At 42.2% G+C, this 26698-nt stretch overlaps 1 long non-coding RNA gene across 1 annotated transcript in view; it reads left to right on the top strand.

The window, feature by feature from the left end:
* Window positions 1-6862, top strand: part of LOC306984276 — a 40391-nt gene extending 33529 nt beyond the window's left edge. The window contains exons 2-4 of the long non-coding RNA XR_013794512.1: window positions 4493-4572; window positions 4869-4948; window positions 6095-6862. This is a non-coding gene — a long non-coding RNA (uncharacterized lncRNA). The remainder of the gene's footprint in view (window positions 1-4492; window positions 4573-4868; window positions 4949-6094) is intronic.
* Window positions 6863-26698: the final 19836 nt, after the last annotated feature.

Below are 26698 nucleotides of genomic sequence, written 5' to 3'. Positions count from 1 at the left end.
GCGTCGTCGTTGTTGAGCCCAGAATAGTCGGCACGGACTTATCTTTGAGCAACAGTTTTCTGGCAAAGCCAGCATCATTTTGGGATTTGTTCTCAAAACAGTCATCCTTCAAATGTAGAACAAACGCTTAAACTAACACTGCGTGACTGGGACGTCCGCAAAAAATAAAGTGCATCCATTTTCCCCTGACGACTGGATCTTTCTGCAGCGTATTCAAAGATGTTGTTTGTCCACAGCCAGGAACAGCACATCTGCGTGGCATCGTAATTTCCCTGTACACAGACCCACTCGCTGTCCGTCGACTGAACACTTGTGAGGCGCGCAGCGCGCGACAACGATACGAAATGAGCGTAGTTGCCTTGCGCTTAAAGCGTAGCTGTCTTGTGCTGGAGGCGGTCTATATGCAAACGCTGGTACGTCACTTCGTACCGTGACGTCACTTCTTACCATGGATCCAGAACGAGCTGTATTTAGAGCTTGATTAAATAAATGATTCGTTTATAATGGGGAGGAAGTCTTAAGCTATGAAACTTGCAGGACGTTTTAATGGTACAAAGACCTCTTATATACCAAAAGATCAAGGCAAATTTGGTTTCTCATGTCATGACCCCTTTAACCAAAAATGTCCACCCTGTCACCAAGCCTTCCATGACAGGGTGGACATGTGCAGTCTTTGCCACATTTGCCACAAACACCTCTCTTCAGCCTGTTGGGCTTCTTCGACTTACGATTTTATAATTATTCTTTTTCATGTTGGTTTTACTATTTTGTGAAACCAAAGTGACTGAGCATTACAGACAAACTAACCCTATTTTAAAAACAAAGCCTTAGATGACAAAATCAATCAGCTTAAAAAATAAAGCACTGTTTATTTCATTTGTATATTAAGTTGTGTGTGTATCTTTGTTATTGATATTTAATAACAAAGAAAATAATGACAAAGATTTGTATCTTCGCCACTTTGATTTTGTCATTTACAGGCTTTGTTTTTAATATAGGGTTAGTTTGTCTCAGTCACTTTGGTTTTACGAAATAGTTGCAGTAGCAGCCGGTGAAACTGCTGTCTGCGACGCTGCTGTCGCTGATGCTGGTGCTGCCGCCGCCGAACCCGCTGCCGCTGGTGGTCGTCCCTCTGCTGCAACGCCTGAAGCTAGCACAGTCCTCTCCTTCTCCTGCTGCGTCCTGGTGAACCTGAGAACGGATTTCAACGTAGTATTTTAGTTACACGTACAATTTTGAGAGTAAGTCATTCAAGCATGTCAGCCTCTGGTGGCCCAGCACAAGGTCCCGGATGTGCTGGTACCGAAGCAGTATGCTGTTCCACCGCGACCACGGGTGCCCGAGGGGATCAAGCGGCAGAGCTGGGTGCATACTGCCTTTACCAGCCTCTACCTTGCGCTGGGACTGCTGGCAGGTCCAGAGGTCTGTACGACCAGGCAGCTGCGGACAATGGACAAAAACAATGACCGATATGAGCAACATTACATAGAGCAGCTTGTGTGTACATCAGGGAAATGTATGATGGAAGTGTAGCCTTACCGTCTCAAGCTTTCCACACCAGGTATAGAGGTGCGGCTTGGCTTCGCTGCCATGAAGCGCCCCCGAGCTGGCCTGTCCCTGTAGCGGGGAGGGTAAACTACTGTGGCACGGGTGGCGGTTTTGGTGGTGGGGTGCACCTGCGCACGACTCCTCGCGACGTGAAGGGCTCCATGACGCTGAGGTACTGTGTATGGACCGCCGCATCCAGGCCTCTGTGTGTGCCTCACAGAGTTTCTTGTACAGCTGCGTGGCGCTGTTCCCCCGAGTACGCTCACGCAGCTGGATAATTACCCGCCGGTCGCAGGCCGCTTGGGCAATGGTTAGTTAATCCTGTACACTGAAGCTCTGTTGTGTTAAAGAGAAAGAAAGAGATCTACCTGGAACTCACCTGGGGCCATTGGACGCCTTCCCAGTAGGGCCGAGAACATGGGAGCGATCGGCGTGGCGGCAGCGCGGTGGAAGCAGCGGCCTTGCTGGGGCCACTGCAGGTGGTGGTGCTGCTGCTGCTGGTGGAAGGTGGGGGGGTAGCAGCCGCCTCTGCCGACCGCTCCTTGTCTTGGTCCAGGATGTACTTCCTGGCGGCGTCTATCGAGGTCCCAGGCTGCGGTGTCTTACGCCGTAGCCACTTGACAAAGCTGCAAGACAATGATCAAAGATTAACACGCATATCAACAAGTCACAGCACCCTGTCAACAGTCCACTGCCCTTCACCACAACAGGACTTACGTCTGGTGCTTCTTCTCCTTAGAGTCGTACAGGTCCTTCAGGGTAGCCTCCTTGTAGTCCCCCAAAGCCAACAAGCGCCTCACCCTCACACCCTCCTCGTGCACCCGGTGGTACCTAAGCTGCTCCGCAAAAGCAGGGTGGGCTCACGAGTACCGGCCGAGTGCGTCCTTGTTGGCCATAAGGGGGCTGTCGGAGGCACTTTTCTCCCGCTCCCGCTGGTGGCTGGCAACCAACTGCGTGGTGTAGCACACGTCGTTCTCCAGGAGCCAACGGAACGTTTGACCCTAGTACTTAACAAACTGGATGCTGTGGCAGCCCAGCACCAGCATGTGGTTACCAGGGTCACCGCCCTTGGAGACGACGTAGGCTTGGGCCTCCTTCTCCACCTCCTCCGGCTTCTTGGCCCTCGCAGCAGTGGCGGTCCCGCGTGGCCCCTTAGTGGCGATGAAGGCCACCGCCTCATCAGACGCAGGAGAAGCATGCTGCGAGGCCGTAACTTTTAAATGAGCAAAAACCATCTCTACAATGACAAGAAATGACACATCACAGCATTAAACGAGCATTACAGGTTAAACTACATGTTAATTGCCATATTAACAGGAATATCACACATAAGATTAATGATATACTAGTACTACACATTCATTCACTATTGACATATTAACGTTAACAAATGAACATAACGTGACACAACAGGTAAATAAATAATGACCCCAGGGTTAGCCCCCTATGCATTGGCAGCCATTAAACAAACAGGCTGATCGTTAATGCATAAAACATACACTTAAACTTTATATTTTGATTTCACGTGGTGATATTATAATCTTAAAGGATTAGTTCACTTTTAAAATGAAAATTCTGTCATCATATACTCACCCTTAAGTTGTTTCAAACCTGTATGAATTTCTTTCCTCTGCTTTCCCATTGACTTCCATAGTAGGAAAAAAATATACAATGGAAGTCAATGGGAACCAGAAACTGTCTGGTTACTGACATTCTTCTAAATATCTTCCTTTGTGTTCAGCAGAGGAAAGTAATTCATACAGGTTTGAAACAACTTAAGGGTGAGTATATGATGACAGAATTTTCATTTTAAAAGTGAACTAATCCTTTAAGGGTCTAAAGATACTAACTGTATGGTCTTTTCATAATTTTATTTTGTTTTCAGAGATCGTCACATGTTGTAATTAAACTGTAGTATCCTAGCTAACGTTACAGTCCCATTAATTTCCAATGCAAAGCAATCATTACATGCTAGCGATCTCTCAAAATGTATTTAATCTTTGATCAGACTACGTGGTTATCTTCCTTAGACCCTGTAGATGTAGTTACTAACGTTACATCTACAGAGTTTGGAGTCGAAATTCGAAGTGTAAATAATGGTTTAAATGTGTAAACAGGACGCCTGACGTTGACGTTCACGCTAATTAACTATCTCTTAACTTGCATATCAAAACCAGCGATTGACGGCAAGACGTAATAATACATCAACAAATTCCATGTCAGTACATTGTAAAAGTACTCTGGGAAGACAATGTTATATCAGTACATAAGTAATATTCTATTTATTGTTGTTGTACTCACTCGGTGACTCGGTGTCACGTCCGGTTTGTTAATGATTGCCATGACAAAAACGCTCGATAATCCGAGCTGTTGATTGGCCCAAAACGCTCGATAAACGCTCGATAATCCGAGCTGCTGATTGGCCCAAAACGCTCGATAAAGGCTCGATAATCCGAGCTGCTGATTGGCCCAAAGCTGAAAACGCTCGATAAACGCTCGATTATCCGAGCTGCTGATTGGCCCACAGCTGAAAACGCTCGACAAACGCTCGATTACACTAACCGCTGATTGGCTTGCATCCAGAGACCATTGCTGGTGAGCCTGGCCAGTTTAAATGATAAAAATACCACAATTGTCCCACTATCACGTGCAGGATCTTGCACCTATGTCATAGAACTTCAAAATGAGTTTTAAAATCATGATTTAATATTAATGAGATTTTATTCATGTAATGTTCTCATTCTAGATGTTTATGTTTGTAAATGCTACGTGCGTGATTTGACATGTTTTAATGAGCGTAGATGAGATGTTTTTAATAGTTTTGTAAAGGTTTTTGCTTGGAAGTGAGCTAATTTATTTAACGGTGACGTTACTTACATGGAGCGCTAAAATTGGCTGAAACTAGATCAATGGTAAACAAATAAACATTGTTCTGTGATTTCAGTAGCAACAAAATAACCCCTCTACAACGGAGGGGAAGCACCACGACTTCTGAAGAAAGCTGCTGCCAGAGAAGACGCACAGGTAAACTGAGGAAGCTCATTAAATAACTTCATATCCATTTTCTCACAATATGTTTCACCTATATCAAATGCATCTGTTATTTTTTTTTATTTAGCAAATTTATTTTAAGAAGGTTTTGACATCCAAACGTAAGTGACACGGTTGGAGATTATGAATAAGTAAAATCTAAAAACATAAATTCTGTTATCCTAATTTAAGAAATAATTTTTTGTAAATTCTGTATATTCTTCTTTCTCTTTTCTGCTGCAGCTTCTTGCCTTTAAATAAACCTGACAAGCGGTTTGTTGTGTTCCTAGATCCTTCCATGCTGATGGCCTGCACAATAGCAGAGTAGGAGTGGATCAACATCTCGAAGGCGCTGTGAACCCTATGACTTGTAAGTAAAACTTCCAAACTAATGTCAAACATATATTATTGGTAGTCTGTGTAGTCGAGTAACTTGAGTAGTGTTTTGATAAGAAATTGACTAGCAGAAATCAGTAGTCGTGCAACCCCTATGTACACACACACAGTGGGGAGAACAACTTCAGGTCTGGAGACTGGCTAGGCCACTCCAGGACCTTGCAATAAAATGCTAATTCATTATTTAAAAATCATACAATGTGAAGTCTTCTCTACTGACTGACTCACTCATAAAGACAGTCTTTGCCGCCATCTATTGGCGAAATAATGTATTTAACTTCTGTTGCTGTTTACGGTTGGGGACTCATTTTTCCAGCGGAAGGAAGGCTTTTAGTGATTTTACTTCATGAGATACATATCTCATAGATACATATTTTTCGGCTTGAATAGTTGTATTGTGTGGTAACCGTTTTTATAAAAGCAATAAGGTACTCGAGGCAAGTGCTGTATCGTGAATGAGTCACGGCTGAAAGGGTTACTCCGCTTCGCGTCGTGGTCGTGCCTAACAACGGCCTTCAGCCGTGACTTATTCACAATACAGCACAGCCTCTCGTAGGCTACCTTATTGCTTCTATATATATATATATATGTTTTAATCAGGCCATTTGTCCAGTTAGGCAAGTAAAATTCTCTTTCACTTGTCCCTTCAAAAAAAAAAAAAAAAACACGTGTCCCACACAAGCTTTAATGTCGAACCCTGGCATATGTTTTCCTTGACTCATGCACTGTTTTGCTGACAGTTTGCTGAGCTCTGCTCATCCAGCACGAGTTTCAATCGCACACAGTGCAGGAATCACAGTTCACTGATTGCGTGATGGCGGAGGATTCGTTGCACAACAGAGCCTAAACGTCGGTTAAATGTCTTACATTGTTTCACAACAGAGAAAATATATATGTATGAGACTAGTATATACTTTTTTCTTTACCTTTCAAGAGTATAAGTAAAGGAGAATACATTCAACTGATCATATTCTTTCTGCTTGGCTTTGGGGCCCTAATCATTTATGGGTTATTTAATGAAAACACTGGCTGAATGGACATTAATGCACTTATTACATGGCTACTTTGCAACTGACCTATAACAATGGAGTATTTCAGCAAGCTGCGTGTTTTAATGTAGTGTGTTCTAGCTCCTGAGTCCATTTGGGGTGAAGGTCAAGACAGAACCAAAGCTGGACTGTAACCTACTGGTCTATATGACAGACTTCATGCTAACAACTTACTGGCCTGGATGCTGCATCACATGTTTTTGAACAAAACCTAAATTCTTTTTCACCTAGAATTTAAAGTGTGGTGGAGTATTCATCTGGCCTTCATCAGCCTCCATGAGGTGACTTTATCTAATGTCTTTATCTTATGTGAGTGGATATCATATTAAACATTCTTAAAAGTACTGCTTATTTCTTCTGAATTTATTTTGTAGTATGTGTAAACATTTTCCAATAAAAGAAAATAAACTTTTAGTAATGTATTGAAGTAATTAATTGTTGTTGTAATCAAGATTGTTAATGGGACCTGTTAATGTAGTACAGTATAAGTTGCAAACGTATGCTTGTGTTGGGCACGTGTTTACATGTTACCCAAGACAATTTAGAGGAGGTATATGATGCTGTGTATTTAAAGTTGCATTAAGTCATGTTTATTTGTACAATATGTAATTTATGTATACAAATTACAATACATTTTTACTTTGGAACAAAGTGCTTTTTTGTTGTTGTTGTAAATTAGTAATTTATTTATTTATTTTTACCACTGCACAGCACCATTTTATCAGCAATAATTTTGTATAACTAGTTCATTGTTTAGTCAAATGTGAGAATAAGTGCAAGTTTATATTTTCTTTAAGATTATGTAGCCTACCTTCTGTAATAAAGTCTCATTAAATGGTAACTTGTCTTTCTGTTGTTATTTTGTAGATGTTTGTTGTAAGTAGGCTTAAATGTAATTCAATATACCTTAGTAAAACCATGGTTAAATTGTGGTAATACAACAAATTTGTGTTACATGAACCATGGTTTAATAAATAAATAAATCATAAGGGATATATTTCCTTTGGAACCTAGATTCGGCCCAGTACCGGCTAATCGTACAATGTATGCTGGCGTGATTATGGCCCTATGCCGGCAGCATCGGCTCAGTTTCGGCACCCGGACTCGGGCCAGTGTCATTCATTGCCGTGTTTCACCAGAGTCCCGCAACCGGGCCGAGTTATTTCTTCCGGCTTGCCGGATCCACATCTGTTTGGCTACCTAATGCACTGATGTTATGATAAACAATGCGCTGAAAACCCCATACACAAAATAAATATTAATGAAAAAAAGTAGGCTACATTATTAAGGGTAATTAGGTGACATAGGCTTACAAACGAAATACTTATGGAAATGGTACTAAAAAGAAAAAAACACATCAGAAGAATTCTGCATGCATTAGCCCAAAGTACTTCTATAGGCTACTCTTTGATTAGCCTAGACATTTAAAAGGGGGAAAAAAGTTTACTGGCGTCGATGAAAATCATGAATGAAACTATAGGCCTATACTGAATTATATGTTTTAGGCGGGTCAAACGTCATCACAACTTTACGAACGGCTCGGCATTAAAGTTACCCCAATTTTCCGCATCTGCATGCAGTAGCCTAGACATAGGCTAGGTAAAATGCTTATTAGCCTATATGCCTCTTTTAAAAACAATATGCTGACTTTTACGTGCTGCGAAATTGCAGCGTTTCAAAAATAAGAACGTGTTTTATTTTGTTTTGTTGTTTAAACGCAATCGCCGGAGCAAAATAGAAAGAGAGAGTGTTATTTCGGAGGGATTCTGACATGAATGACGTCCGAGTCGAAGGCGGCACCGGCGGCGATGGGAGCAATGAGCGCCTCTGAAACAAATCCGAGAGCCAATGGGGCGAGGGGGTGCCGGGCGCGAAACGATTCCTCCTGCGGCCAATCCGAGCGCGGGGCCTGAAACAATTCGTGGGCCGGCCAATGCGACAAGGGGAGCTGAGGCGGAGCGCGGTGAAAAAATTCGTCCGGCGGCCAATCCGGGAGCGGAGATGGGTGAAACAAATTGCAACAATTCCCCTAAGTTCAAAAACATGTTTGCTTGGATCCATACCAATGTTCTCTGTTGGCCCCATTCACCGAGTATAAATGTTGTGGCCGGATCCTCCACTGCTCAAATAATTAATATTTGATAAGTTATTATTTGATAAGTTAATATTTGATATTATAATAAGTTAATATTCTTCAAGAAAAAAGAAAAGGGAAAAAAAAGTCATAGCTAATTTTTAAATTGAGAAGAAAAAAAAGTAAAAACCCACAATGGGGCACAAGGCAGGAGCGTTGCTAGACGTGCCCCAGTATACATCTGCTGTGTGCCCCAGTAAATCTGAAGTTTGAGTTTAACAATTTATTTGATTTGTCAGTGTATTTAATAGAAATTATATTATAGGGTAATAGCAATTATCCAAGTCAATGCTTGTAAAAGCAACGCAGTTTAACCGAAAACAGAAGCTGACTAAGCGTCAGAAATCCATGTCCGCGCGCGTCTGTGTTTACTAGCAACTGCAGCGTGCGCACATCTGAGCACACCGAAGTCCGGTGTTGGCATGCTATTGAGGTAGGCTATGAAAACATGATGAAACAAAAGTTTGTAAACTTTTTCTAAACCTCTAAACGCAGTTCTCTACACACTCATTTACTCATCAACTACATCCAATGATCATGTGTGAAAAAAACACTTATACATAAATTGATCACATAGAAATCAGTAGTTCTAAGTTCTAACATACACCTTCAGGTGCTACTTGAACACGTCATCAGTGATGAACCCGGGTCAACAGGTGTTTTGGGTCTTTAACCAACAGACACCCTCGCCCGGGCGACCCTGCCGGGGACCCTATACTCCACGGATCTCCCCACCAGATTCACAGCCATCGTGAGGCTGGATCGCCAGCACAGTTGTCCTTTAACTCAGAGGATTTTGAGTGTTTGGAGCAACGACTGTCCAGCAAAGCCCCGGCATCCGACTTCCACTGGCTCACTGCATGCTTTCCAGCCGCCGCTCCTGCACTCCTCCACCAGCTCCGCATTGGCTCTCTTGCGCTCATTTGCCTCCTCCAGTCTGTCTTCCCAGGGGACTGTAAGCTCCACTAATGACCACCTGTCTGGTCGACTCAGATGTTATCACCACGTCTGGGCGGAGTGAAGTGGCCGTGATGTGATTCGGGAACTTGAGCTGCCTTCCCAGGTCCACTTGAAGGTGCCAGTCTCTTGCATTGGCGAGCCCACCTGGGGAGCGTGGCTGCTGATGTGCCTTTTCCCCAGCTCTGTCAAAGGACAAAACTGAGTTTTGATAAATAAATAAATTGTTTTTACCCCCTTTGAATTTCTGTTTATAGTGCAAAATATATATTTATATATTTATATATTTTTACATTTGTATATATTATATATATATTTACACACACACACACACACACACACACACACACACACACACACACACTCACTCACTCACTCTCACTCACACTCACTCACTCACTCACTCACTCACTCACTCACTCACACACAGCGCTTTAGAAATAGAGTTGAGTTTCTGACTTGGCATTTTTGCATACTCAGTGTGTGTGTGTGTAGATCCGTATACATATATGAGCTACAATAATTGTTTCACAGCAGCTTCACAATAGTAACAAATTAAAACACACAGAGGTGACCAGGGCCTTTAGTTCAGGAAGGCGTGTCAGTACATCTTTGGCATATACTGACAACAGCCAAGCTGGACAATGTACAGGCACCATCTGTGGCAGTGGGGACGGTCTGGGTTCAGTGTCCTGGGTCACAAACTTCCTGAGCACGGAGAGGTACATTGTACACTGGCCCAGCCAATGCTCCTTATGCCTGACGCACAGGTGCCTGTAAAGAGCTGTGGCACTGTTTTCGTGCGTCCCCCCTCCCCGCATCAGTCTCACAACCTCCCTGTCACAGGACAACCTTTATAGAGTAAAAAGGACCAAAGCACATTGTCAGACCATTACATGTGTAAGTGTGTATTATGTAAATAAATAAATAAAAAGTACCTGTAAGTAAGGACCGCAGGAAATTGATCGCGGTGGCTGGGATCCAACTTTTCCAGAATGTCCCGTGACCAGGCTGCCAGCTTCTTCTTACAGGACCGGCACTCCAGGTACTCAGTTGCCATAAAGTACCAGCCATTTATGTCCAAGACCCTTCGAACGGTCTTGTACATGCCGCAAGCAGTAAGCTGGATGCCAAGGCGACGGCAGTTGGGCTGGGAGCACAGGAGCCTATATGCCCACATGCGGTAAGGAACCCAGTGGCACAGCCTGCTGTGGAAAAAGCCTTCAGGGTTGGAAGGAGGCTGAGTGTAGGCGGGGTTCAGGGGGGGACCACCACAGGCGCAGACTTTTCGTCAGCACCAACCTCCCAGACTTGTCCCTGGTAAAGAGAGCCTTGCTGACCCACAAGTGCTGCTCTTTTTGGAGCGTCTGCTTCCAACCCTCAGGCAGCAGCAGCTGTGGGAGATAAAATAGTGTGTGAATATTTCATTTCTGAGGGCTTTATTTAATTCACCATTTGAACATTTATCTTACTGCTACAGTGGGCACCGGCTGTTTGATGGTAGCAGGTCTCTCTGAGGAGGGCAAGGCTTCTGGCTTTGATTGGCTTGCTTCAGCTGTATGGCATAACAGAAATGTGAATGAGAACCATAGAAAAGGCAACATTATATTTATTGCTACATATACTACTGTTAACCACTACTATAAGAGATTAATACAATTATTATTTACTACAGCCAGATGTTCTAACATTATGTTTAACATTAGTAGTATGTTAGGATTAATGATTGTAAATGCACCAATTATACAGATGAAAAGATGTGTGAAAACGTGTCAATAATAAGATAGTGACAAACACAGCATTGAGTGAAAAAGTTAGATGCACAAAGTTGAGAAGAAAAATTGTGGTGGTAGAAAAAAGTATAAATGGAGTTGCCATGGAATTTAAAAAAGCAAAAAATAAATAAAAAGGCAGAAAAGAGAGGTAAAAAAAAGCCAGGTTATTCGGGCTGGCATGATCAGAAGGTGTAATACAACTCCTACCTTATTGATTGCAAAACCATCATCTGAAGACTGATAATACAGAATCACACAACATGTTAAACAATGTACAACATTATTCTGAAAATTAAACCACAAATATAAGCCCATTCATGTAAATGTCATTCTCACCTATAACATCTGTGTGCAGCTGCAGCAAGCAAATCAGCATCCGATGGCTCCTCTGTAGGTGCTGAGCTAGAAGCGACTGCTGTTAATATAAGAATGAACAGCATTAATTACAAGATATAAGACAAATAAAACATCCAATAACAAGCAAAAAATCCAATAACAAGCAAAAAATAAGTAAGCCTGGAATTTCTGGAATATTTGGGCTCAGCATCTCTACGGTTAATGAAGGTTTGCAGTGCCTCCATCTTGGTACCAGGTCGGATGTCTTTTTTCTGCCTCACCCATCTTTTTTTTATTTTTTTTATTTTTTATAGAACATATTTTTTACAAAACACAATATACAAAATCTCTCGTTGAGAGACGTATGTGTAGAACATAGTTAACACAATTAACTAGAACAAATTCGATAAAGAAAATAAATACAAATAAAATAAAATTAGAATAAATTAAGCAAAGGCACTTCAGTCAATAAGGCATGTCAAAGTTGTTCACATACATATATTGTCCTCAGTCTTCATATATTTCAAAATAAAGTTACATGGAAGCTTTGCAAGTTATAATGACAAATATTTTGAGACATCTTCACATAAAGAGTAAATGTTATCACTGGAGTTCTTCAGAAGTTTTAAAGAATCAAAGTATTCCCTCAGATCAATTTTGAACACCATTAGGGATGGATTTTTGTTTTGCCATTTACATTTATGAATATGGTATTTACCCATAATTGTTATGATATTGTACATTCTAAAAAGTTCCTTCGGAAGGTTTTCGTCACCAAAAAGAATTTGCTCTAACTTTAATTGTGTAATTCTCTCCATTTTTGTTTCCAACCAATTCATGACATCTTGCCAGAATCTTTTTATCACTGGACAAGAGAAAAACAAATGTTCAATAGTTTCATCTGCCTGGGAACAGAACACACATGGCTCCACTTCAAAACCAAATCTCTTTTTAAGCATTGCTGCTGCTGGATAATATCCATTTATAATTTTGAGTTGCATTTCTTTGATTTTAGGAGGTATAGGCCATTTCATGAATTTGATGTATTTATTTGTTATTTTGTCATCATGAAGCTGAAATGAGATTTTCTCCCGGATAACAGAATATGGGCAAGAGGCGGAGCTGAGGAGCCTGGCTATCTGAAACCACGCCCACATAGCTCAACGTTATGGAGTTAGCTCAGGCTTGGGAGCTAATGCTATATGCTACTCACAGTACCAAGTCTGCGACTGCACAGGGCCTCGCGCTAAAGTGACAGTTGATGATTAAAATCTGAATGCCAAAGGTCCTGTTTTTGCCCTTCGAAATATTATAATAGTTAAAAGACATAGCTAAGTGAGACTGTGGTGTATCGTGATTCTGTACAGCTATTCTGCTAGTTGAAAATGTATTATGCAGTAACTTACAATATTACTCTGAGAGTGTGTAACCGTGATTGATGTGCATACATGTCAGTCACTCTTAAATGTTTACAGTCTATGGTCCGTCAGCGCGGCATCGCTCGTCAAGTTCGTAGAGAGCTTATTATCCAGTCCATTTTAAATTCTGATTTTGGCCGCATCTCAAATGGGTTAAACCATAGATATATATCACCTATGAAGTTCAAGTAAATGCGCTAGATACCCGCGCTCATTCAAGGATGTGCATTTATTGCATAAACGGAGAAAGCACGACACCTGCAGGATTTCATCTGACGGTACATATCTGTTCCAGTGCAACGGTACCGCAGAACGAGTGTACTGTAGCCTTTATATCTATAACGTTACACGTTTTTAAATCTGAAAATTCCAAAAAAGCAACGAAATTGTCAGACATCCATTAGTGCATGTTCACAGAGGAAAACGTCTCGATTACTAACGTAACCTCGGTTCCCTGACATCATGAGGGAACGAGTGTTGCGTAAACTGGCTTACACATCGGGAAAACCCCTTTTCTCGAGAAGATTGAAGCCAAAAATGATCCTTATCATTTTCTTAAATTTAAAACCATAGTTTAAAACGCACTTGCTGCAGCAAGCAGACCCAAGCGAGACGGCTTGCGCGCTTTATTGGCTGCTCTGCGGCAACTGCTGCAACCTATGGAGAGGCACGGCTGACGTGAGAGCCAATGAGGATGCTTCGCGCCCTCTAAGGGTCACAGCCATAGATATTAGGCTTGTTTGAGAAGATGCGCCTTGCCTCGTATGCGAGAGTAGCCGGCTGCAGTGAGGGGAGGAGTGAAAAAAGCGCAGGCAAGCCGGACAGTTTTCTCTTCTCACAGTGGATCTGACCATGGATCTGACAGCTGTGAGATCAAAGATGGATATCGCGGGATTCACGGGATTCACGCTCGTGCACAGGGTTGGTAATAAACTGGATGTAATTTAAGTTCTGTTGCTTTTATATGAAAATAAATATAATGAACAAGACACCCAAAGCACTTATTCAATCCCACTCCAAATAGGCTACGTGTTTATCAATCATTTGTTTCTTTACTACAGACGTGTTTTTATAAATGGCCTATATATATATATATAGCCTATATATATATATATTTTTTTTTTTATATAAAAATGACATAATCACATAATCCATAGAGATCGCACTGTCAGAGAGTTTGGGAATACTCACACATAATTTATACACATAAAAACACGAAATCAGAGTTTTAAATTCAAACATTTAAAAAAAGAACAATACATCACGGTTGTTTAAACCAATGAGCATTAAGCTGTGTCGTCAGCAAGTCGTTTCCCATCATGCTTTTGAACCGCGCAGTCGGTGGAGAGCAACTGCGCTCGACTGCAGAATCCGACAGGTGTGCCTTGCGCTCGCGAGAGATTTTTGACATACGTCAGCATGACATCAGAGCCAGGCGGAACTCAGTCCGACACATTTCTAACCGGCATGCATCTCGCGGTGATCACCGGTGATCGGTTCTGCATGGACGCGGGAACTAGGGGTGCTGCAGCACCCCCTGTTGGCGCTGCAGCACCCCTTTGGCAAACTGTGATGACAATAAAATGATAGCTTATAAATATTTCTGGTTGTTGTTTCTGTTCCACGACATTTTGTATGTCACGTTTGGTGTGTGGGATGAAGAGATGGATCATTTTAGTTATTATTTAAAGCAGCACTAGGTTACTTTTCTTTTTTTTGCTCTCGGGGTCCCCCTAGAGTTGGGAAACAGTATTGTCCTCTACTACTGTCGTAAACTCTGTCATCCTACATGCACGTGCATTTGTTGACAACCATGATAGCCCAGAACACTAGGAGTTCACATGCAGGTGTTCTGCTTGCGTCGCGTGTGAAATGTCTTCATCCAGGTACAGTGGCATATATTTCAGCATGTCATGATATGAATATAATTTCATGGGTTTTATTTTTTTTTCAAATGACAAATGATCGCGATGCTCACGTTTACAAGCCAGCGTCATTATATTAGCCTAGTCTATTAGTTACCGTTTTACTGAATCTATATGATACTTCAATGCAATGTTTGTAGATATAATAACCATATATCGTCAATATTATAATATCAAGCTACCATAGATGATTCTGCAAATTTTACAAATCGATTTGCAAATAAACAAATATCACAGACATGTTAGGTATCCTAAAATATTATTTTGTACATCTTATATATTTACTTGCAAGAATGTAGCCCCTATCAAACTTGTACACGCCGTTTAGACATAGGCTTTCATTTGATATTTGAAAGTCCGCATCGGCATCGGCCACCTTTGATTTGTGAAAAACCGGGACATTCAGATTATTATTATTTTTTGGGGTCTGAGTCTGAGTTGTAGGTTGTAAATAGTATTTTCTTTGACACTGGTGGCTCATCCGACTTTGTTGTGTTATCCTCATAGACAGTGGTTATCCTCCTCGTCCGTCTCTCTCCCCATTTCACACAATAGATGTAAATAGACAGTTTTTAAAAAGCTAGCTAGCAACTAAACTCACACTGTATCATCTTGGATGTGTGTTGATGCGCGCGCGCGACCGACAGCACAGGCAGTTGCTAGGCGATAAGTTGAGCTTCTAATCAAATAAAAGTAAACGCCTGGCATTGGCCAATCCACTGTTTTACCCATTTTTACCATGGTTTTTACCCGTTTACGGACACAGGATTGGATGTACTGTACACAACTATGAAGAAAACACAGTAGCGGTAGACGGAAACAGTTTAATTTGAAACCAGGAAATTCTACTTTAGAAGTAACGTATATTTTCACAAAAAAAACGGGACAATTCGTGTCCCGGCGAAATAATATGAATTTTCTGGGACTGTCGCTCAAAAAAGAGAATAATCCCTGGAAAACATCGAGCACCCCTCCTCCTCCTTCAGTTCACGCCAGCGAGGAAACGCTGGCCCAATGTTGATCCTCGTTCTGCCTTTAATACGATCACTTTCTCGTTTCCTCTTGTTGCTTTCCTCCGACAAAACCTTTGCTTTCTTGCTTTTCTGTGCTGCTTCGGCCATGACTATAACATTTGGCAAACAAACGCTAGTTTGGCTCGCACGTCCGATTTTAAGGAAGTGGGGGTGGTGGTGGAAGTGACGTATATGCCGTAAAGCAGTCGAATTTTGTAGTTCTCTTTGTTCGCCGGTTACTACCCGAAACCCGAAGTTTAAAAGTACGATTAAAAACGCTACAGACCCCGTCAGGCTATGGCAGACGTGTCATTCAACCTATTGTAAGTCGATGTACCATCACAAGAGACTTGGAAATATATTATTAAGGTTGAAAAGTTACCTGGTGCTGCTTTAATTAAAAATTATTTAATTTATCTTCAGTGTGTAGTATTAGCCAATCAGATGTGCCTTGACGCGCCTACGCAGCACGCACACTCACGGCCCACACACAAGTTGCGCAACTACTACGAGCAGGACAAGCTACTGTAGTTCCCGCCGGCGAACTTCCCGGTACCTTTGGTGTACCGAAATCATCGTAAGGTAGAGACACGGTGTCTTACATCTCTGCGTCTTTTTCCTGCCACCATGCAGGCCCAGATTTATATAAAGGATCGTTAAGCGTTTAAGAATGTCCCTCGGATAAGACAGATTTGCATAGTCTGTTACTTTGTGGCACTTAGGCCTTTTTTTGGCCGTTATGCGGTTTATGAACACTTAATCTACTTGTGGTTGTTTTAAAATAAACATTCCTGCGCGACAGAAATCCATGTCCGCGCGCGTCTGTGCATGTTTCCTAGCGACCGCAGCGCGCGCACATCTGAGCACACCGAAACGCTATTGAGCTATGAAAACATGACGAAACAAAAGTTTGTACATAATACAAATAAACGTATTTTTATTCATTATTTGCTTCTATTGTATTCCAATTTGTTGGCCTTCAAACACCTTAAAATGCACATATGTAGGTCCGAGAAATCCAAAATTTCTCGGGGGAGCATGCCCCCGAACCCCCCTAAACTGCCTAACGACCCACACTGTTTTATAAACAAACGCCCCTGCCTGCAGAACTGTTTAGCACGGGGAATAAACTGTACTGTCTTTGATTGTGTGTCAGTATCCCCACCCCGCCGCCGCCGCCGCCAGCACCCCCTGTCGAAAATGACTTCCCGCGCGACTGCGGTTCTGCGCAGATTTTGCTCATCTCAAACAAGCCTACTATATAGAGACTAGTAGATGCCCTATTGGCCGCTGGGCACTGAGCTCTTATATACTAGCCGTTTCTCAATGTCAAGGAAGGATCCTCGGAAGCCGGAATTTCGATGATGCTACGTCATCGACATCCGTCGAAGGACTGTTCCAATGCCGAGGATCCTCAGAATTTCAACCAAGGGCGGAGTCCTTCGTTCGGAAAATATCCCATATACAGGAAAGTGTGCATATGTGTAGACTTCGCGCTCTTCGCGCTATCAAATCGCCCACAATCCTATGCGCGCAGCTTTGCTATCTTGTTTAAAAAAAATACAAAATGTCGGATGTTAGCGTAGTCGGAGCAATAACGGGGCAATATGCTTTTAAATGCAAGTAGGCTATATTTACGTTACCATACATTTGTTATAACCGTCATATAAGTAAAGTTTAACGTTTAAATGCCAGTACAAATTACTACCGTATTGATATTACAAATTACGTTATGGCTAACCTGTCATTTTAACAATTGTTAGCTTGTTTGCCGTCACCGGCATTTCACATATTTTACCATTGCATGTGTTTTAACAGCTAGAATGTTGCTATGGACGCAGTTCTGTTCACTCAGGCAATACAATCATTTTTAAATCAATAAACTCCTTTTGAAATCAATATTTTGTCTCAAATTATTGATTTATTATTATTGATTTATTTTGTTAGGTAGGCAGCCATGTAATAAGCGGGATAATGTATAGCGAGCCAGTTTTTACAGCGAATACAACCCTTTTAGGTTTATTCAAGACCCCTCCGCTTCGCGTTAGAGTTCGCGGGGTTTCACTAACGGACGCAATGACGTGCACTTGCTAGAATGTTCCATTTACGTGTTCTCTCGAATCCTAAAGAGGATCCTCGCCTAGCCTCTGAAGGAAATGACTTGGAAGGACGCGTCCTGCCAAGGAAGTATCCTTGACATTGAGAAACACCTACTGTCTATGACACTGAGAAATACGGCCGCCATCTTAAACCGGTCGTACTCCTAGTTTCGTTGCTTAGCAGCAGTTAGATTCCAGAGCACTGTGGAGCATTTTCCTGTTCTAATCGGCGGACCATCGCAAATAGGGCCCGGGATTACTTTTCATAAGTACATTTGAACATTACTGTACTTTTGGTTGTATTTTGTGAATAGAATATTACCAGATAATTGAGAAGGAGCAAGGATCTTTGATATTACTGTACTGAAATCGTAGCCAGCTAACGTTAGATGTTATGTTTACTGCACCAGCCGGCATGGAGAGGTGGGGTAAAGTAACTTACAAGAGCTTCTCGGTTATCAGATACAAGCATTCAACGGGCCTGTAGTATAAACATATATAAATATAGGTTATTTGTGTTTGCGCACGTGATATCAGGAAGCAATGTAACGTTAATAACGTTACCTGTGTAATACACACATGACGGCGATGCGCAAATCGAGTGTGTGTGAGAGAGAGAGTAAGTGTGTGTGTGTGTGTGTGAGAGAGAGAGTAAGTGTGTGTGTCACAAATCATTATTGTTTCTTCAGCTTATTAAAATATCTTACTTTACTGCAACTAGGCCTATCTGTTTCTGCTTCTTTATCATATTTATAGTGTGTGATTTATAAAATACCTTATATCCTACATCACATATTTTGTTTTGGACGTCATGGAGAGGTAGGGTTGAAGGGAGGACTCAAGGATGCAGAGAAATATGAGCTTTATTAAAGAAAAGTAAAACAAAACAGAAACAACCCCGTGGGGGAAAACACTATAGACTAGACTTGGTTGGACAAACATACGACAGGACTCATCAGACAGGCCAGGTAACAACAGCATGCGACGATGTGCGATAACGATCTGGCAAAGGACAGCAAACACAAGGGGAATAAATGGGACAGCAAACAAGGCAGGTAACGAGGGAGGACAGGTGGGGAAACTGAACCAATAATAAGATAACAAGATGGGCGGGGTTAGACATTAGATTAGCACATGGCAGCATAACGAGACAAACCATGTGCTCACATCAAACATGAAAATAACACACAAGCACATGACATGAACATGCAACTAAAGTGACACTAGCTGAGTAAGTTGCAGCACAAGACAGAAAACACAAAACACATAAATGGAGCAGAGAACAAGAGGAACAGGAGAGCACACTCAGCTAAACGAGAATCCAAACAAGGGAGCAGAGAACATGAGGAACAGGTGACAATACTCAGACAAACGAGGACACAACTAGACAAGGGGGTGTGGTACAGGGAAACAAGGAGGCAGGGACAGAGGAGCACATGGCCAACACAAACAAAGACAAAACCACATGTTTAAGCACAACACAAACATAGATGCATGAAACAAAGACAAAGCTGCCAGGGCAGAACCCTGACAGTACCCCCGCTCTAATGGACGCCTCCAGGCGTCCAAAACCGGCATAGAAGTCCACATAGGCAACAACTGGGGGGGCGGGTAGGGTGTAAACATGGAAGTCCCAAATTGACCAGGGTACACAGGAGGAATGGGGCAGGTGGGAACAGAACCGGGAAAAAAGTTCAAGGCCGACAAAGGAGGTGCCGGCTTAGGGGAACCATAACCAGGAAACACAGAGGGTGGGATGGGAGGAATGGGAACTTGATAGGAGGCACTCTTGATTACAGGAACTGGCCTAACTGGTCTGGACTTCCAACTGAGCTTGACAGGCTTGGGGGCAACGACAGAATTGTCAGGCTTGAAGGTCTTGGAAATAGGTTGTGAGACTGACTCAGGAGCGCCCTCCAGGGCTGCGCTGGCGTACACAGGGACTGACTCGGGAGCGCCCTCCTGAGCTGCGCTGGAGTGCACAGGGACTGACTCGGGAGCGCCCTCCTGGGCTGCGCTGGCGTGCACAGGGACTGACTCGGGAACACCCTCTTGGGCTGCGCTCTCTGGACCTAGAGCAGCGGACTCTGGAACAGCTTCCTCTGAAGTTGGCTCGGGAACTGCTCTCTCAGCAGCGGGTGCTGGGACTACGTTCACTGGGACGGGCTCGGGGACCGGCCTCACAGCAGCGGGCTCGGGGACCGGCCTCACAGCAGCGGGCTCGGGGACCGGCCTCACAGCAGCGGGCTCGGGGACCGGCCTCACAGCAGCGGGCTCGGGGACCGCCCTCACAGCAGCGGGCTCGGGGACCGCCCTCACAGCAGCGGGCTCGGGGACCGCCCTCACAGCAGCGGGCTCGGGGACCGCCCTCACAGCAGCGGGCTCGGGGACCGCCCTCACAGCAGCGGGCTCGGGGACCGCCCTCACAGCAGCGGGCTCGGGGACCGCCCTCACAGCAGCGGGCTCGGGGACCGCCCTCACAGCAGCGGGCTCGGGGACCGCCCTCACAGCAGCGGGCTCGGGGACCGCCCTCACAGCAGCGGGCTCGGGGACCGCCCTCACAGCAGCGGGCTCGGGAACTCCTCTCTCAGCAGTGGACTCTGGGACTGCATTCACTGGAGAGGGTGCTGGGACTGCTCTCTCAGCAGCAGGCTTGCATTCTGTGGTTACGGCAGGTTTGACAGAAATTTCTAGAGACTTGACAAGACTTGTAAGACATTCAGAGAAGGCCTCTGCAGCAATGACAACAGGCATCTTGGAACTGGCCTCTGTGAATATGACAGGACTGGCAGAGATTGTCTCAGAGGGAATGACATTTCTAGTCAACGGCTTAGAAATTGATTTTACTGGACCTGGAGCTGGAGAATGGAGAATCGTAGATTGTTCTGCACAGGCCTTTTTCCTCCTCTTTCGGCGGGCTGATACGGTGTGCTGGGCTGCCTCTGTAGTATCTACAGCAAACTCAACCAACCTGGATGCCTGGGAGAAGACGGCGGTTGGTTTGACTGACTCTGGGGTAGCTGTGGTGGACTGGACCTCCCTGTTTCGTCTGGATCTTAGTTTCTTGGTAGAAGCCAGAAGAGGATCATACACTTGACGAGACAGGCGAGGAAGGGCATAGTGATTGTTGAAAGCAGATACAGGTAGACTTGGCATTCCCCACTTACTGCGATTAAGATACCTGGATAAACCCCAGAAATCCAGAACCCTTAGAGAATCCATCTCCCATGCAGGCAGGGGGTCATCCAAGCAGGAATTAAAAATGTCCTTGAGAGTAGCGTCATTATAATCAAGCCCCACAGACATGGTCCAAAAGAATTGGGCAAAACCCCCCACCTCAAAGCCATCCTGGCGAAGAGCAGTGAGACCACAATGACGAGCCATTCTCTCCCGGATGTTAGCAGGTGGCAGGACCTTGATGCTCATTCTGCTGAGTCCTGAACTGGCCAGATCGTTCTGTCACGGAGAGGTAGGGTTGAAGGGAGGACTCAAGGATGCAGAGAAATATGAGCTTTATTAAAGAAAAGTAAAACAAAACAGAAACAGAAACAACCCCGTGGGGGAAAACACTATAGACTAGACTTGGTTGGACAAACATACGACAGGACTCATCAGACAGGCCAGGTAACAACAGCATGCGACGATGTGCGATAACGATCTGGCAAAGGACAGCAAACACAAGGGGAATAAATGGGACAGCAAACAAGGCAGGTAACGAGGGAGGACAGGTGGGGAAACTGAACCAATAATAAGATAACAAGATGGGCGGGGTTAGACATTAGATTAGCACATGGCAGCATAACGAGACAAACCATGTGCTCACATCAAACATGAAAATAACACACAAGCACATGACATGAACATGCAACTAAAGTGACACTAGCTGAGTAAGTTGCAGCACAAGACAGAAAACACAAAACACATAAATGGAGCAGAGAACAAGAGGAACAGGAGAGCACACTCAGCTAAACGAGAATCCAAACAAGGGAGCAGAGAACATGAGGAACAGGTGACAATACTCAGACAAACGAGGACACAACTAGACAAGGGGGTGTGGTACAGGGAAACAAGGAGGCAGGGACAGAGGAGCACATGGCCAACACAAACAAAGACAAAACCACATGTTTAAGCACAACACAAACATAGATGCATGAAACAAAGACAAAGCTGCATGGGCAGAACCCTGACATTTATATCTTATATCAGAATATTATTAGGGCCCAAGCCCTGAAAGGGCGCAGAGCCCTATTGTTCTTCTAAGGATTTTTTGTTATTAGGGCCCAAGCCTTGAAAAGGCGAAGGCCCTATTGTTTTCCAAAGGATTATTATTAGGGCCCAAGCCTTGAAAAGGCGAAGGCCCTATTGTTTTCCAAAGGATTATTAGGGCCCAAGCCCTGAAAGGGCGCAGAGCCCTATTGTTCTTCTAAGGATTTTTAGGGCCCAAGCCCTGAAAGGGCGCAGAGCCCTATTGTTCTTCTAAGGGTTTTTTTTTATTAGGGCCCAAGCCCTGAAAGGGCGCAGAGCCCTATTGTTCTTCTAAGGGTTTTTTGTTCTTCTTCTTCTTCTTCTTCTTCTTCTTTATAATACATTTTTTTCAAGGTTTTTGCCACTTTTGGGGGCCTTAACGTGCTCAAAAACTCTTGAAACTTTGCACACGGGTCAGAACCCGCGGCCATTAGAGCCGGACTGAAGCTGGTACCCGGGCGTGGCAGGGGGGCTCGACAGCGCCCCCTGGAACGGGGTCCGAAAACTTGGTCCATAAATCAAACACGCGCTTGCATGAAATAATATGAAACTCGGTACACTTATAGATCTCATCGGTTCATATATCCTTCATGTCATGTTTTTTTTTTTTTTTTTTTTTCTCATACTTTTGGGATTTTGACGACAGGTCCCGGGTCATCGTTTTTTTTTTTTTTTCATACTTTCCTATCATGGTTAAAAGGCAAAAGATATTCTTTAAACTGATGGCAGTTAAGCTCCATCCAAAAAGAAATTGAGTTCAAGTCCCGGGTCATCGTTTTTTTGTTTTTTTTCATACTTTCCTATCACGGTTAAAAGGCAAAAGATATTCTTTAAACTGATGGCAGTTAAGCTCCATCCACAAAAAAATTGAGTTCAAGTCCCGGGTCATGTTTTTGTTTTTTCATACTTTTGGGATTTTGACGACAGGTCCCGGGTCATCGTTTTTTTTTTTTTTTTTTTTTTTTTTCAAACTTTCCTATCATGGTTAAAAGGCAAAAGATATTCTTTAAACTGATGGCAGTTAAGCTCCATCCAAAAAGAAATTGAGTTCAAGTCCCGGGTCATCGTTTTTTTGTTTTTTTTCATACTTTCCTATCACGGTTAAAAGGCAAAAGATATTCTTTAAACTGATGGCAGTTAAGCTCCATCCACAAAAAAATTGAGTTCAAGTCCCGGGTCATGTTTTTGTTTTTTCATACTTTTGGGATTTTGACGACAGGTCCCGGGTCATCGTTTTTTTTTTTTTTTCATACTTTCCTATCATGGTTAAAAGGCAAAAGATATTCTTTAAACTGATGGCAGTTAAGCTCCATCCACAAAGAAATTGAGTTCAAGTCCCGGGTCATGTTTTTTTTTGTGTTTTTTCTCATACTTTTGGGATTTTGACGACAGGTCCCGGGTCATCGTTTTTTTTTTTTTTTTCATACTTTCCTATCACGGTTAAAAGGCAAAAGATATTCTTTAAACTGATGGCAGTTAAGCTCCATCCAAAAAGAAATTGAGTTCAAGTCCCGGGTCATGTTTTTTTTTGTTTTTTTTCTCATACTTTTGGGATTTTGACGACAGGTCCCGGGTCATCGTTTTTTTTTTTTTTTCATACTTTCCTATCATGGTTAAAAGGCAAAAGATATTCTTTAAACTGATGGCAGTTAAGCTCCATCCACAAAGAAATTGAGTTCAAGTCCCGGGTCATGTTTTTTTTTGTTTTTTTGTTTTTTCATACTTTTGGGATTTTGACGACAGGTCCCGGGTCATCGTTTTTTTTTTTTTTTCATACTTTCCTATCATGGTTAAAAGGCAAAAGATATTCTTTAAACTGATGGCAGTTAAGCTCCATCCAAAAAGAAATTGAGTTCAAGTCCCGGGTCATGTTTTTTTTTGTTTTTTTTGTTTTTTCATACTTTTGGGATTTTGACGACAGGTCCCGGGTCATCGTTTTTTTTTTTTTTTCATACTTTCCTATCATGGTTAAAAGGCAAAAGATATTCTTTAAACTGATGGCAGTTAAGCTCCATCCACAAAGAAATTGAGTTCAAGTCCCGGGTCATGTTTTTTTTTGTGTTTTTTCTCATACTTTTGGGATTTTGACGACAGGTCCCGGGTCATCGTTTTTTTTTTTTTTTTCATACTTTCCTATCATTGTTAAAAGGCAAAAGATATTCTTTAAACTGATGGCAGTTAAGCTCCATCCACAAAGAAATTGAGTTCAAGTCCCGGGTCATGTTTTTTTTTTTTTTTTTTTTTTTTCATACTTTTGGGATTTTGACGACAGGTCCCGGGTCATCGTTTTTTTTTGTTTTTTTGTTTTTTCATACTTTTGGGATTTTGTCGACAGGTCCCGGGTCATCGTTTTTTTTTTTTTTTTCATACTTTCCTATCATGGTTAAAAGGCAAAAGATATTCTTTAAACTGATGGCAGTTAAGCTCCATCCAAAAAGAAATTGAGTTCAAGTCCCGGGTCATGTTTTTTTTTGTTTTTTTTCTCATACTTTTGGGATTTTGACGACAGGTCCCGGGTCATGTTTTTTTTTGTTTTTTTTCTTATACTTTTGGGATTTTGACGACAGGTCCCGGGTCATCGTTTTTTTTTTTTTTTTCATACTTTCCTATCATGGTTAAAAGGCAAAATATATTCTTTAAACTGATGGCAGTTAAGCTCCATCCACAAAGAAATTGAGTTCAAGTCCCGGGTCATGTTTTTGTTTTTTCATACTTTTGGGATTTTGACGACAGGTCCCGGGTCATCGTTCTTTTTTTTTTTTCATACTTTCCTATCATGGTTAAAAGGCAAAAGATATTCTTTAAACTGATGACAGTTAAGCTCCATCCACAAAGAAATTGAGTTCAAGTCCCGGGTCATGTTTTTTTTTGTTTTTTTGTTTTTTCATACTTTTGGGATTTTGACGACAGGTCCCGGGTCATCGTTTTTTTTTTTTTTTCATACTTTCCTATCATGGTTAAAAGGCAAAAGATATTCTTTAAACTGATGGCACTTAAGCTCCATCCACAAAAAAATTTAGTTCAAGTCCCGGGTCATGTTTTTGTTTTTTCATACTTTTGGGATTTTGACGACAGGTCCCGGGTCATCGTTTTTTTTTTTTTTTTCATACTTTCCTATCATGGTTAAAAGGCAAAAGATATTCTTTAAACTGATGGCAGTTAAGCTCCATCCACAAAGAAATTGAGTTCAAGTCCCGGGTCATGTTTTTGTTTTTTCATACTTTTGGGATTTTGACGACAGGTCCCGGGTCATCGTTTTTTTTTTTTTTTCATACTTTCCTATCATGGTTAAAAGGCAAAAGATATTCTTTAAACTGATGGCAGTTAAGCTCCATCCACAAAGAAATTGAGTTCAAGTCCCGGGTCATGTTTTTTTTTGTTTTTTTGTTTTTTCATACTTTTGGGATTTTGACGACAGGTCCCGGGTCATCGTTTTTTTTTTTTTTTCATACTTTCCTATCATGGTTAAAAGGCAAAAGATATTCTTTAAACTGATGGCAGTTAAGCTCCATCCAAAAAGAAATTGAGTTCAAGTCCCGGGTCATGTTTTTTTGTGTTTTTTCTCATACTTTTGGGATTTTGACGACAGGTCCCGGGTCATCGTTTTTTTTTTTTTTTCATACTTTCCTATCATGGTTAAAAGGCAAAAGATATTCTTTAAACTGATGGCAGTTAAGCTCCATCCACAAAGAAATTGAGTTCAAGTCCCGGGTCATGTTTTTTTTTGTGTTTTTTCTCATACTTTTGGGATTTTGACGACAGGTCCCGGGTCATCGTTTTTTTTTTTTTTTTTCATACTTTCCTATCACGGTTAAAAGGCAAAAGATATTCTTTAAACTGATGGCAGTTAAGCTCCATCCAAAAAGAAATTGAGTTCAAGTCCCGGGTCATGTTTTTTTTTGTTTTTTTTCTCATACTTTTGGGATTTTGACGACAGGTCCCGGGTCATCGTTTTTTTTTTTTTTTCATACTTTCCTATCATGGTTAAAAGGCAAAAGATATTCTTTAAACTGATGGCAGTTAAGCTCCATCCACAAAGAAATTGAGTTCAAGTCCCGGGTCATGTTTTTTTTTGTTTTTTTGTTTTTTCATACTTTTGGGATTTTGACGACAGGTCCCGGGTCATCGTTTTTTTTTTTTTTTTCATACTTTCCTATCATGGTTAAAAGGCAAAAGATATTCTTTAAACTGATGGCAGTTAAGCTCCATCCAAAAAGAAATTGAGTTCAAGTCCCGGGTCATGTTTTTTTTTGTTTTTTTTGTTTTTTCATACTTTTGGGATTTTGACGACAGGTCCCGGGTCATCGTTTTTTTTTTTTTTTTCATACTTTCCTATCACGGTTAAAAGGCAAAAGATATTCTTTAAACTGATGGCAGTTAAGCTCCATCCAAAAAGAAATTGAGTTCAAGTCCCGGGTCATGTTTTTTTTTGTTTTTTTTCTCATACTTTTGGGATTTTGACGACAGGTCCCGGGTCATCGTTTTTTTTTTTTTTTCATACTTTCCTATCATGGTTAAAAGGCAAAAGATATTCTTTAAACTGATGGCAGTTAAGCTCCATCCACAAAGAAATTGAGTTCAAGTCCCGGGTCATGTTTTTTTTTGTTTTTTTGTTTTTTCATACTTTTGGGATTTTGACGACAGGTCCCGGGTCATCGTTTTTTTTTTTTTTTCATACTTTCCTATCATGGTTAAAAGGCAAAAGATATTCTTTAAACTGATGGCAGTTAAGCTCCATCCACAAAGAAATTGAGTTCAAGTCCCGGGTCATGT

The sequence above is a fragment of the Phoxinus phoxinus genome (genome assembly GCF_949152265.1).
Source record: "Phoxinus phoxinus genome assembly, chromosome: 17".
Taxonomy (NCBI): domain Eukaryota; kingdom Metazoa; phylum Chordata; class Actinopteri; order Cypriniformes; family Leuciscidae; genus Phoxinus; species Phoxinus phoxinus.
The sequence above is the reverse complement of the archived record's forward strand: the minus strand, read 5'-3'. Positions and strand labels throughout refer to the sequence as shown.